The sequence below is a fragment of the Mus musculus genome, chromosome 10, assembly GCF_000001635.26.
Source record: "Mus musculus strain C57BL/6J chromosome 10, GRCm38.p6 C57BL/6J".
Lineage (NCBI taxonomy): Eukaryota > Metazoa > Chordata > Mammalia > Rodentia > Muridae > Mus > Mus musculus.
This window is the reverse complement of record NC_000076.6, coordinates 100,270,047-100,281,666: the sequence shown is the minus strand read 5'-3', so window position 1 is coordinate 100,281,666 and position 11,620 is coordinate 100,270,047.

Genomic DNA, 11,620 nt, shown 5'->3' with positions numbered 1-11,620 from the left:
ACTATATATGTTGTTCTTGGCCTTAGTTTTCCCTGTGTAGTGACCCAAACCTTCTGAGACTAAAGAGAAAAAAATTCTTGCATTAAAATTTAAAATAAAATCCAGTTATGTACCTAAATGTATTTAATAGAAGCAACCCATAAATATTCAAATAAAGGAGGGAAGACATTTTATTAGGTAAAGTGAGCAAAGGTAGCAATATTAACACCAAAACAATTTCAATATGTAGATAATCAAGTGGAAGCAGATTGGTTTGCATGAATAGAACCAATTATTTATACCAATTGTGTGTGTGAGTGTGTGTGTGTTTGTGTGTGTGTGTGTGTGTGTGTGTGTGTGTGTGTGTGTTGTGGGAAATATTAAAAAAGAATTTCAAGTTCCCGTGCTACATTCTGCTACTCTTAGCCCCTGAAGTCTCGCAGCCAGTTCCTGTCTTGTGGAGACTCTCTGACTCAGAGCTCCAAAATCTCTTCACCCAGCTCGCTAAGTTCCTACTGGTGTGTCACTACCACACTAGCCCATGCTTCAAAACCCTCATGACCTTTGTGGTGCACATCAGGCAAACCCATGTTTTGTCAACATACCTTTCTCTCTGGAACACAAACAAGCTACCAAGTGAAGGAAAACACAACCCAAACTTAGTTCAGAAACAATGGTAACTCAATCGCTGAGCACAACAACTAGAATCCTAATCTTGTAAGCCTTATTAATTCTAAATCCTCCGGTGGCAAATCCTGACAGATCCTCCATTGAAATGCGAGACACTAGTAATTACATCTTGTCCTCGTGCTATCCTTGTCCAAAAGGCCTAACTCTCTCCTGCTTCCTCTGTCTAATCTAGAAGTTCTGCCTACTCAACCAGTGGTTGGCTCATTTCTTCATTAGGAGATGGTTCAGAAGAAGTCATCTGAGTGTGAGACTCATTCCTTGTTTTGTAGCCCCTCTCAGGAGAGCAGAATTAGCATCAAAATACAAGCAATCTCAGGGCTGTTTACAATGTGTGTGTGTGTGTGTGTGTGTGTGTGTGTGTGTGTGTGTGTGTGTTTGCCTGCATGAATTTATTCCACTACATGTATGCAGGAACCCACAGAGGCCAGAGAAAGGCAGTGGATCCCCTTGGGTTACAGGCAATTTTGAGCTGTCATGTGATTCTAGATACTGAACTGGTTCTTCTTTAAAAGCAACCAGTTCTCATAACCATTGAGTCATTCCCTTGACCCATGTAAAGGACTTTTACTTGTGTATTGCTTTGCTACACAAATGCTGCAGTCACTTTCAAAACTCTTGCTCTCCCCTATTACCTAGTCATGAAATGACCAAAGATTTTGTCAAACTCTAAGGCATTTTTACTCCATAAGCAATTATTAAACATCTACTTAGCTAAACAGCATATATGTGAAAATACAGATACATATGACCCCTTCCCTCTTTCAACCTGTGAAAATGAGAAGAAAAAGAAAACATACTTGGTGTATTGAGAATTCTTTTTTCCCATTTTTTTTTCTCCTTTGGTTTTAGCTAACTAAATTTTTCTAGACTCTTATGGGGGTTATTTTAATACTTTAAAATGTTATAGTCTATGTTTCTAAGTACTGTTGTTAAACTTGCCAAATTGTGAGAGAAGAAAGCTTGATAATAAATATTTTCTCATATCTTACTCACACAAGCCCTCACAGGAAGCATGAAGTAAATTTCGAAAGAATTTTTCTACTTTTTATGAAGAAGCAAGAGAAATAAACACCATTTTTTTATTTCTACAATAATTAGTCCTTGCTGTTTTAATTAGCACAATATTTTTTTTATTTCAAAGCTAACTCTAAAATGTAGTGACAAAGAAAACAGCAGATAAAACTGTAGAAACTCTTGATTTAGGACTCCTTTGTATCATGGAAAATAACGAAATACCACATCCTTCAATTCTTCTTCCTTCCTAACATTTGGAAATTGTTATCAAAATGTGATATGGTGGTGAAAATAAATGGGAAAATGGGTCAAGGACTTTAGTTAGGAGGAGGGATGTCAAGTCAATCTAAGAAAAGAGAGAATGAGGGGAAAATAACTTCAGAGGTCTTTAAAAGTCCTAAGGAATCATTTTTAAAAATTTACCTAAGTCTACATATACCACATGTAAGTGTATGAATATCCGTATCCATATACAGTTTAAATGACATTGTGCTACTGGGACTAACAATACCCCCTTTACCCTAAGATCCAAAGACTATTGCACAAAACACCTAGGATTAGGTGTAAGAAACTCCCTTTTGAGTTGTTGTTCATGGATGTGGGAAGCCAATAAACGCCATTACAAGACGGCACTGGCTTCAATAAGCCAACACCCATGAATATGGGTGAACAACCAATGTGCGCATGTGCAGTAGAGTTTTTGCTGAGTCACTGCCTGGCCCAAGGCATGTAAATGAGGTACTGAAAGCATAACCAATCAGGTGTAGACACGCCTATCCTAGGCCTATATAAGCAGCACTTGTTTTTGGGCTCCAGGGCTATCAAGCTCTCCCAATAAACATGTGCAGAAGAATCCTGTTGTGGCGTCCTTCTTGCTGGCGAGTTGGGTGTCTACACATGGAAATCTAAGAGACTCCCAAAACAATACAGACTATTGATGTTTCTCTTGGTTGAATCCCAGAGATTGAAAGTAAGTCCCTGTGCTGAAGACACCATGCACTTTGGACACAGGACTCAGGGGATTGGAGCTATATATAACCTGAAAAAATGCCATCCTGAGGGCTTGCTCACATAGTATCAGATGATGGTATGCAAGCTTCCAAGAGAGGGAGGCAACTAATAGTGCTACCCACCTTTATGACATCTATGATCCACAACAATAACCAGCATTGCAAGATGTCCCTAAGGAAGAAATGGTGACCCTCATATATTGGTGGTAACTTACAGCTGTATAATTGGACTCAAGGCCTGTTCAACAAAAGGAAAATTGTTCTTGATTCCAAACTTACCCAAACTTTGATAGCTAGTGATGTCATGGATCTTAGAGATAAATTTCTTCCACCATCTTATTAAACCACCCACCATTGGGCTGGGGAGATGGTTCAGCACTTAAGAGCACTAGCTGCTCCTCTACAGGTCTTGAGTTCAATTCCCAGAAAGCACATGATGCCTCATAAGCATGTACAATGAGGTCTGGTATCTTCTTTTGGTGTTCAGGCATACATGCAGGCAGAACATTGTATATATAATAAATAAACCTTAAAAAAAAAAAACCACTTACCACCATCAAAGAAATTTCACTTTGCTACAAGTGGAGACCATGATAGAAAATGATAACCAGTCAAAATGCAGAAAACAATTGACTAAGGAGTTCCCAGCTCCAGTTCGTACATTTGTCCTACAATCATTGCATCTAAGGCTTAGAGAACATTACAGCAGAGGGATGAAAAAACTGTAAGAGCCAGAGTCCCAGAAATCTGTTATGAGGTTGTTTCTCTACAAGGAAGAACCAGTCATGATACCTGAATAATATGCCTGGTTAAGCAAGACCTAAGCAAGTAGAATGTCAACAGACATGTTACTGTTGAATGAAAAATCTCATTGGGCCCATCCCTAGACAATAAACTCCTAGTACCTAAGAGCTCCTGAAACTGGACGAAATAGTTATGCCCAATAATGAGAACCTTACCTGGTTATCTAATTCTAAGTGGTCAGCCCTGAAATCATATAATACCAGTAATACTAAATGGATTGAACAGGCTATATTTATATATTTATGCGTATATATACATATACGTATACGTATACATATACATATACATATACACATACATATATACGTAACAGTAAAAGAGACCATGAATTTGAGAGGGAACAAGGAGCAGGCAAGATAAACAAGAAGGAAAACTGTTATTACATTCTTATATCAAACAATAATTTAAGTGATCATAAGCTCTTTTCATTCAAATCAGAGTACCAGCTCTGCCGAGAAATAAGTAGTCATAAGCCAGGTAAATAGAAAGCTTCAGAGTCATTAATAGATTGAATTCTGAAGGATACATTTTATTTAATCTTGGGAGATGTGGTTTTTTAATGTCTTCTTTCTGGAAGTCAGAATTACTTCCAACTCTGTATTTTAAATTACAAAGCACACAATTATGTCCTTAATAAAAGTATTTGCTAAATTTAAGGAACATGTTTATAATCCATTAAGAAAATTTAAAAGTAGCAAAAATGCAAATATTTTAATTCATTATTAGAGAATTCTGTTGAAGACTTAACAAAGGCAGAGGTTAAATTATTACTTAAAATATCCCGGATTATAGAAAAAGGAAAAAAGAAATTAAGTCTCTATAACAACAACAAAAAACAACTACAGGTCAAATTCAGTATCACTCAAAACCTCTAACACATTAGCAAACACAGTTCACCAGCCTATCTCAGAAACAGTACAGTATTGTGGAGGAGAATTAATTTTAGGAACAAAGGGTTTAATTTTAACAATTCTATTAGCATCATTTCCTTAATAATAGTGAGAATAAAAAACTTTATTCATTTTCCTTCACGTCAAAAAGGCATTTGATACATCTGCCAATAATTACTGCCCTGATCTTACTATGACAATCCTAGTAGGATAATTGGCAAATCCACCAGAGTGGTCTGAGGAAGATTCATTGCAGTGATATAGCTGACATGAAGGTCTTAGCTACCAGCCCAATCCCGAACACATCTCTTAAATAGTATATTGGATTCTTAATGTCTTAGTCAGTGTTCTAATACTGGGAAGATACAACATGACCATTGCAGCTCTTCTAAAGAAAAACACTTAACTGCAGCTTGCTTACACTTTCAGAGGTTTAGTCTACTGTCATGGCAAGGAGCATGGTGGCATGCAAGCTCTCATGCTGGAAAAGTACCTTGAGAGTTTCACACCTGGCTTCACAGACATCAGGAAAAAAATGACACTGGGCCTGCATTCAACTTTTAAAATCCCAAAGCCCAACTACAGTGACCTACTTCTCCCAAGAAGACCACACCTATTCCAACAAGATCCCACCTCCTGATCCCTCTCAAGTAGCACCACTCCCTAATGCCCAAGCATTCAAATAGCTGAGCCTATGGGAGTCACTCCTATTCAAATCAACACATCTACTGTGCTTATGGCAGCCAAGAAAAAGTGGGAGTGCATGAAACCTTGAGATCTCACAATGAAGTGTGGTCTCCATTGGAGCCTTACACAGTAAACATCATTTGAGTAATTTTACTTCCTATAATAGAAACAATGTTATCTTACCTCCAAACCCTCTAGATATGCTCTGCACTTCTGCAAGGACGTGCCAATATTTCTTATCTACCCTACTGTTTCTATCTATGCCAACAACTAACATATTGAACCTAAAACAAACGAACAAACAGTTCTTGTTAAGAGGAACACTCTTCCATTGCTGGTGGGACTGCAAGCTGGTAAAACCACTTTGGAAATCAATCTGGTGGTTTCTCAAAAAATTGGAAATAGTTCTACCTGAAGACCCAGCTATAACACTACTGAGTATAAAGATACTTCTGGAAAAGATACTCCAACATATCACAAGGACCACTATGTTCATAGCAGCCTTATTTATAATGGCCAGAAGCTGGAAACAACTCAGATGTTCCTCAATAAAAGAATGGATACAGAAAATGTGGTACATTTATACAATGGAATACTACTCAGCAATTAAAAACAATGACTTCACGAAATTCACAGGCAAATAGATGGAACTAGAAAATATCTTCTGAATGCGGTAACCCAGACACAAAAGAACATACATGGTATGTACTCACTAATAAGTAAATGAATATTAGCTCCAAAGCTCAGTATACTCATGATACAACCCACAAACCATGTGCAACTTAAGAAGAAAAATCAAAGTGTGGATGCTTCAATCCTACACAGTAGAGGGAGGAAGGGACCTGGGAGGAAGAGAAGAGGGAGAGGGAAAAAGGGGGGTCAGGATCAGGTATTGGAAGGGACAGGAGAGAAGGACAGAGGGTCAGAAAATTGAATAAAAACTATAGCAGTGGGGGATGAGGAACTGTGGATAACCACTACAAAGTCCCAGATACCAGGGAAGTGAGAGGTTCCCAGGACCCAATGGGGATGATATTAGCCAAATATGAAACAGGGGACAGAGAATCTGTAGAGACTACCTCCAGTAGATAGGCACATCCCCCAGCTAAGGGATGGGGTCACACACCCATCTCAAAATTGTTAACCTAGAGATGTTCCTGTCCAAAGGAAAAATAGGGGCAAAAAAACGGAACAAAGACTGAAGAAAAAGCCATCCAAAGACCAATCCATCCCATCTGCAGGCACCAAACTCCAACACTATTGATGATACCAAAAAGCACTTGCTGATAGGAACCTGGTATGGCTATTCCCTGAGAGGTTCTGCCAGCACCTAACTAATACAAATGCAGATACAGTCAACCATTGGAATGAGCCTGGGGACCCCAATGGAAGAGTTAGGAGAAGGACTTAAGGAGCTCTAGGGGATAGCAATCAACTAACTGGACCACCCAGAGCTCCCAGAGACTACCAACCAAAAAGTATACACGGAGGGATCCATGGCTTCGCATACATGTGTAGTAGAGGATGGCCGTATATGACATCAGTGGGAGGGGAAGCCCTTGGTCCTGTGGTGGTTTCATGCCCCAGCATAGGGGGATGCTAAAGGGGTGAGGCAGGAATGCGTGATTGGGTGGAGGAGCACCATCATAGAGGAAAAGGGGAGGGGGAGAAGAGAGATTGGGGGGCTTGAGGAAGGGTAACCATTTTAAATGTAAACGAATAAAATGATTAATAAAAAAAGATATAAATGAGCAAAACTGAATCTAAAATATTACTAGTTCAAGAAGCATTTGAAGAAAAGCAAGCAATAGGCAACGATCATTTTTAAAACAAATGAGGAGTCCTGTTTTAATTAAAACTGTTAATGTCTTCTCGAGGACTTCTAGTCCATCTTTCAGTGCCCGTTTTTGCTTTTGTTCTTTGTTTGGACATCCATCTTAATATCCTCTCTTCTTCCAAAGTGGCCTCATTCACCACTATCCCATGCTTCAGTTACTTTCATGCTTCACTTTCATTTACTATTCCCAACATTTTCAGCTGTGACAAATTTTTAAATTCACATCTGCTTCATAACCTTTGGAGTTTGAAACATAAGCGCCACACTCCTCCCTCTTAAGAAACATTGCAGAATGCAGAAGGTAGAGAGGAAGTCTGAAATAAGAAAAGAAAATGTCATGGTTTATCTTTCTTACCTTTTTATTAATTAGTTTCGTTCTTACATAAGATTTATTTTTCTATTTTATTCATGTCTTTGTGTTTGTGTGAATGTGTGCCGTGTTTGGGGGGTGGGGTAGGGGGCAGTTACTAGCGGAGAATAGAAGAGGGAATTGGATCCCATGGAGCCTAAGTTGTAGGCAATTGTGAGTCAACTGATGTGGATGAATTCTAGTCCTCTGGAGAAGCAATTACTCTTAACCTTCAAGTTATCGCTTGATACACACTGACAATTTCATAGATATATATGAATGTATTCACATTACTGATAATGCATTCAGATTACTCTATTAGTCACACCCTTTCTCATCCTCATTCCATTCCTACCAATCCTTCTTCCTTCCTATCCCTTAGAGTCTCTTTCTCAGATCTATGATTTTGGGATTATTTTTGTAATTCTCTTAGTCTAACAAGGACCATTTTTGTGACCATTAGATCGGAACAGTCTAGTGGAGTCTGGGGTGGTGGTGGTGGTACACAACTGAAAACAATGACCTCTTCTATCTGTGAATCTATCATTATCAAACAGTTGAGAAGGAAGATATAGAGTCTCTGAAGTTCATCGCCCACCAATACCTGACTATTGATGGGACTGTTCTTACACAGACCCAGCACAGGCATCGGCAGCTGTTGTGAATCTGTGGTGGTGAGAGCTATCTAACCCAGAATATGACATTTCTCAGCACTTCTTCCTAAGTCCTGACTTTTATATTTTTTGTTCTTTCTTTTACAATCTACTCTGAACCTTAGAGGAGCTGGAATTTAGGGCTGATTACATATTCACAGACTCTCAGAACCATGAGTCCCTACATTCACTATTTCATTAGAAAGACGGGCTTCTCTCATACAGCTTCTAATATTGTAGGCAGTTTGGTATAAACATAAATACTCAGACAGCAGTTTGGCACTTTGTCAATTTCGTTAAAGAACTATATACAGTTCCTCCAAAAGATGCATGACCTTTCCTTGCAAGAGGTTTTGATCAGTTTTACCCTATCAGACATGGATTCTTTCCTTTGGATGAGACCCCAAATCACAGAGGAGCTAGTAGCCCCTCTCAGAGTAGTGCCACTATTGCACAAAGGAGCATATCATTCCTAGAAGGCAGGCACCACAGTTTGTAGGATTAAAAATTGGTTCAATATACCCTTACCTTAGTTTCTGTAGTTCTGTCACTAGAAATAAAATTGTAATATAGCACTCATCTGCTAATTACATATTGGATAAAACGAGCACCGATAAGACCAATAAATTTGATCAGGGTAATTTATCCCAGCTAAAAGCTACTGATACTTTTTGCTACTTTACACTCAATTTCTTATGTTTGTCTTCTAATTCCAGAGTTCACCTAATTATAATTGGGAAAGTAAATGGATAAAAAGACATTTTTATGTTGGGATTGGTTATTCTAACTTGTTTCTAGGATCACTTGTAGGACATCAGCGCTGGTGAATGATTCTTTTATTATCTTCAGAAGCCCCCCAAAGTGAAGTATTAGACAATAATTCTATGAATTAAATATAGTTCCATTTCTAAAAAGATAAATAAGTACATTCTTGTGGAAAAACGCTGATGATTAAGGCTGAAGTCTACCATTGTGCAGATAGCCTGCTGGGGCTCAGCCCCATATGGAGGACTCCCTTCATTGGCTTCTCCTTCTCTGACCTTGTCTTGGGAGTTCAACCCCCCACCCCACCTCTACCTGCAGAGTGTCACATACCTTGCTTAAGATTACAGGTTCATTCTCCTCTCTCCTGATAAGAACCCATTCAGCTAGATTTCTGAAATGCTTCCCCTTACTAATGAGGCATTTCAGCACCCTAATACTTCAATCAATAGTTTTTGCCCATGTTAGATGTTTCTAGTCCTCCCTCCCTTTAAATTATATAAGCCTCATATCATCCCAATTAAAGTTGATCTGTCTCCCTGCAACTGGTGATATGTACTTATGGGGCTTCCAACCCCTCCAGTCCCATCTGTAGTCTCTGTTCCCTTTGGTGGATGGAGATTAACCAACAATTCCCTAGGGCAGAGAAAGTCACACATCCTAATATACAGATGTAATTTCATGGTTTTAAAATGGAAAAGAGAAGATTATAGAAGAATGAGTAAGAGGAAAGGAAGCAAGAGGAGAGAAAGAAAAGGAGAGAGAAAGAAAGGGGTATATCTGGTCTTTTCTACTTTGTGGGTTCTTCTTTCTTCCACCCTTCTCCACTCCTTAGAATATAGGAAGAATAAAAAGAAAGAACAGAAAATTTCCTCTGAGAACCCAGCAGGAAATATCACAGCTGTAGCAGCTGGTTTTGTGTGTGTGTGTGTGTGTGTGTGTGTGTGTGTGTTTTGTTTTGTTTTGTTTTGCAGGCATCTTGTAAAGAAATATCCATTCCTTCTTTTTCTGCTGTTTCCTCTATGGCATTTGAAATCAAATTTCCCATTCTGCCTAGTTTCACATCTGGGTACCAGTTGTAGCCAGACTTCGGCTACTTTAAAAGTTTTTCTTTCTTCTACCCTTATCCACCTCTTTCCTTCCACCCTTTCAACTCCTAACACTAGATGGGAGATAGAAAACATAGAGGAGAAAGGGGGCAATGTTATCATTAGACTACTTCCTGCTTCAAGTTCCTTGGGGCAAGTTTTATCTTTATTCTCTCATTTTCTAATTCATTCTTCTTCTTGTTTCTTCTTTGTAAAGGGCTACTTAACAAACTGTGATCAACAGCAACCAACCAACAACCCACTACCTATCAAGGTCCTAGCATTTATTTACCCTCTGAAAAGTTCCCAGAATTCCAAATGTCATACAATGGCAGAAATTATCTGCAGCTGAGAAAACCACACTCCTGCTAGAGAACAAGGCAAACCATACTCAGCTACCATGAACAACCTGAAGCAGCCCCATAATCTACACCTGGGATTAAAAGGAAAACATAAAGATGCATGATCTCACCTACTACTCCAGCACTATGCCTGCTTGCCCACTGCCATGGCCCCTTCAATGATAGCTGTAGAATCTAACTTTCTAGAATCATAAGCCCCAGATAAATGTTTTCTTTTATAAATTGTTTTGGTCATGGTATTGTTTCACAGCAATAAAAAGGTAAGACAGGGCGGGCGGAAAAAAAAATAGTAAGACAAATGTGATCATTTTCCTATGAAGCAGGTCCATGTGACATGGCTTGAATATCAATCACCCCATGGGTTTGCTGTCTAAGCTTGGAAATCCACAAGTTAAAAAGAAAAAAAAAGATCAAAGCATGTAATACATGAGTCAGAGAAATTTGCTTTTCTCCATCACTAATGGTTTAAATTCTTCCATGAAAAACATTTTTTTGTTCTACATTATTTTCAAAATTAAGTGTTCAAAGAATGTATTATGTCAGAGTTGCCTCAAAAATGAAATAGGGACACACAATTCAAATCTAGTAAAAAACTGACTGGGTAAATTAATGATATCCCAATGAAATAAAAATCAGGTTGATGACCTTGGGAAGAGGCTGAAGATGTGTGAATAAAGAAGGGCAGACCAAGTCTCATGAATGAGAGGCCTTCTTTTGTTGTTGAATAAAAATATATAAATACATCTTTTGTGATAGAAATAGATGCTAGGAGAAAATATGAAACTGATTCCTCTTTTGTAAAGAAGAGAGAGAAATGAAGAGATATTTCTATCTTACAATCATATCTAAACATTTACCACACACATAACAACACGCAGGCTTACATTGGACATCATATTACAACAGAAAGGGCAGAAAGAATGTAAGAATTATAAGGGTAGTGTGTTATTTAGAGGGCTGTCTTCTAAGTATTCCATGCCTATTACACATTTGAACTCTCAGCAGCTGAATCTATTGAGATTGGATCCATCAGTACAGAGAGGAAAATAATTTTATAAAGTCTCACTCATCCATGAGATGTGTAGACAGTCAATGTGTTCTTGTGGAAAGAGAGACATTTTCTCTAGTGGTATATACCTTGAAAAGGTGCTCATGTTTCTATAATTAACCCAAGTTTAACTCATTAGGATATGAAAAATAATAGAAATAAGAAGAGGAGGAAAGGAATGAAGGAAGAAAGAAAAAAAGAAAGAAAGAAAAAAGAAAGAAAGAAAGAAAGAAAGAAAGAAAGAAAGAAAGGGAAAGGAAAAGAAAGGAAAGGAAAGGAAAGGAAAGGAAAGGAAAGGAAAGGAAAGGAAAGGAAAGGAAAGGGAAGAGAAGGAAAGGAAAGAAGGAAGAAAGGAATGAAGGAAGAACAAAAGAAAGAAAGGAAGGAAGAAAGAAAGAAAGAAAGAAAGAAAGAAAGAAAGAAAGAAAGGAAGGAAGAAAGGAAGGA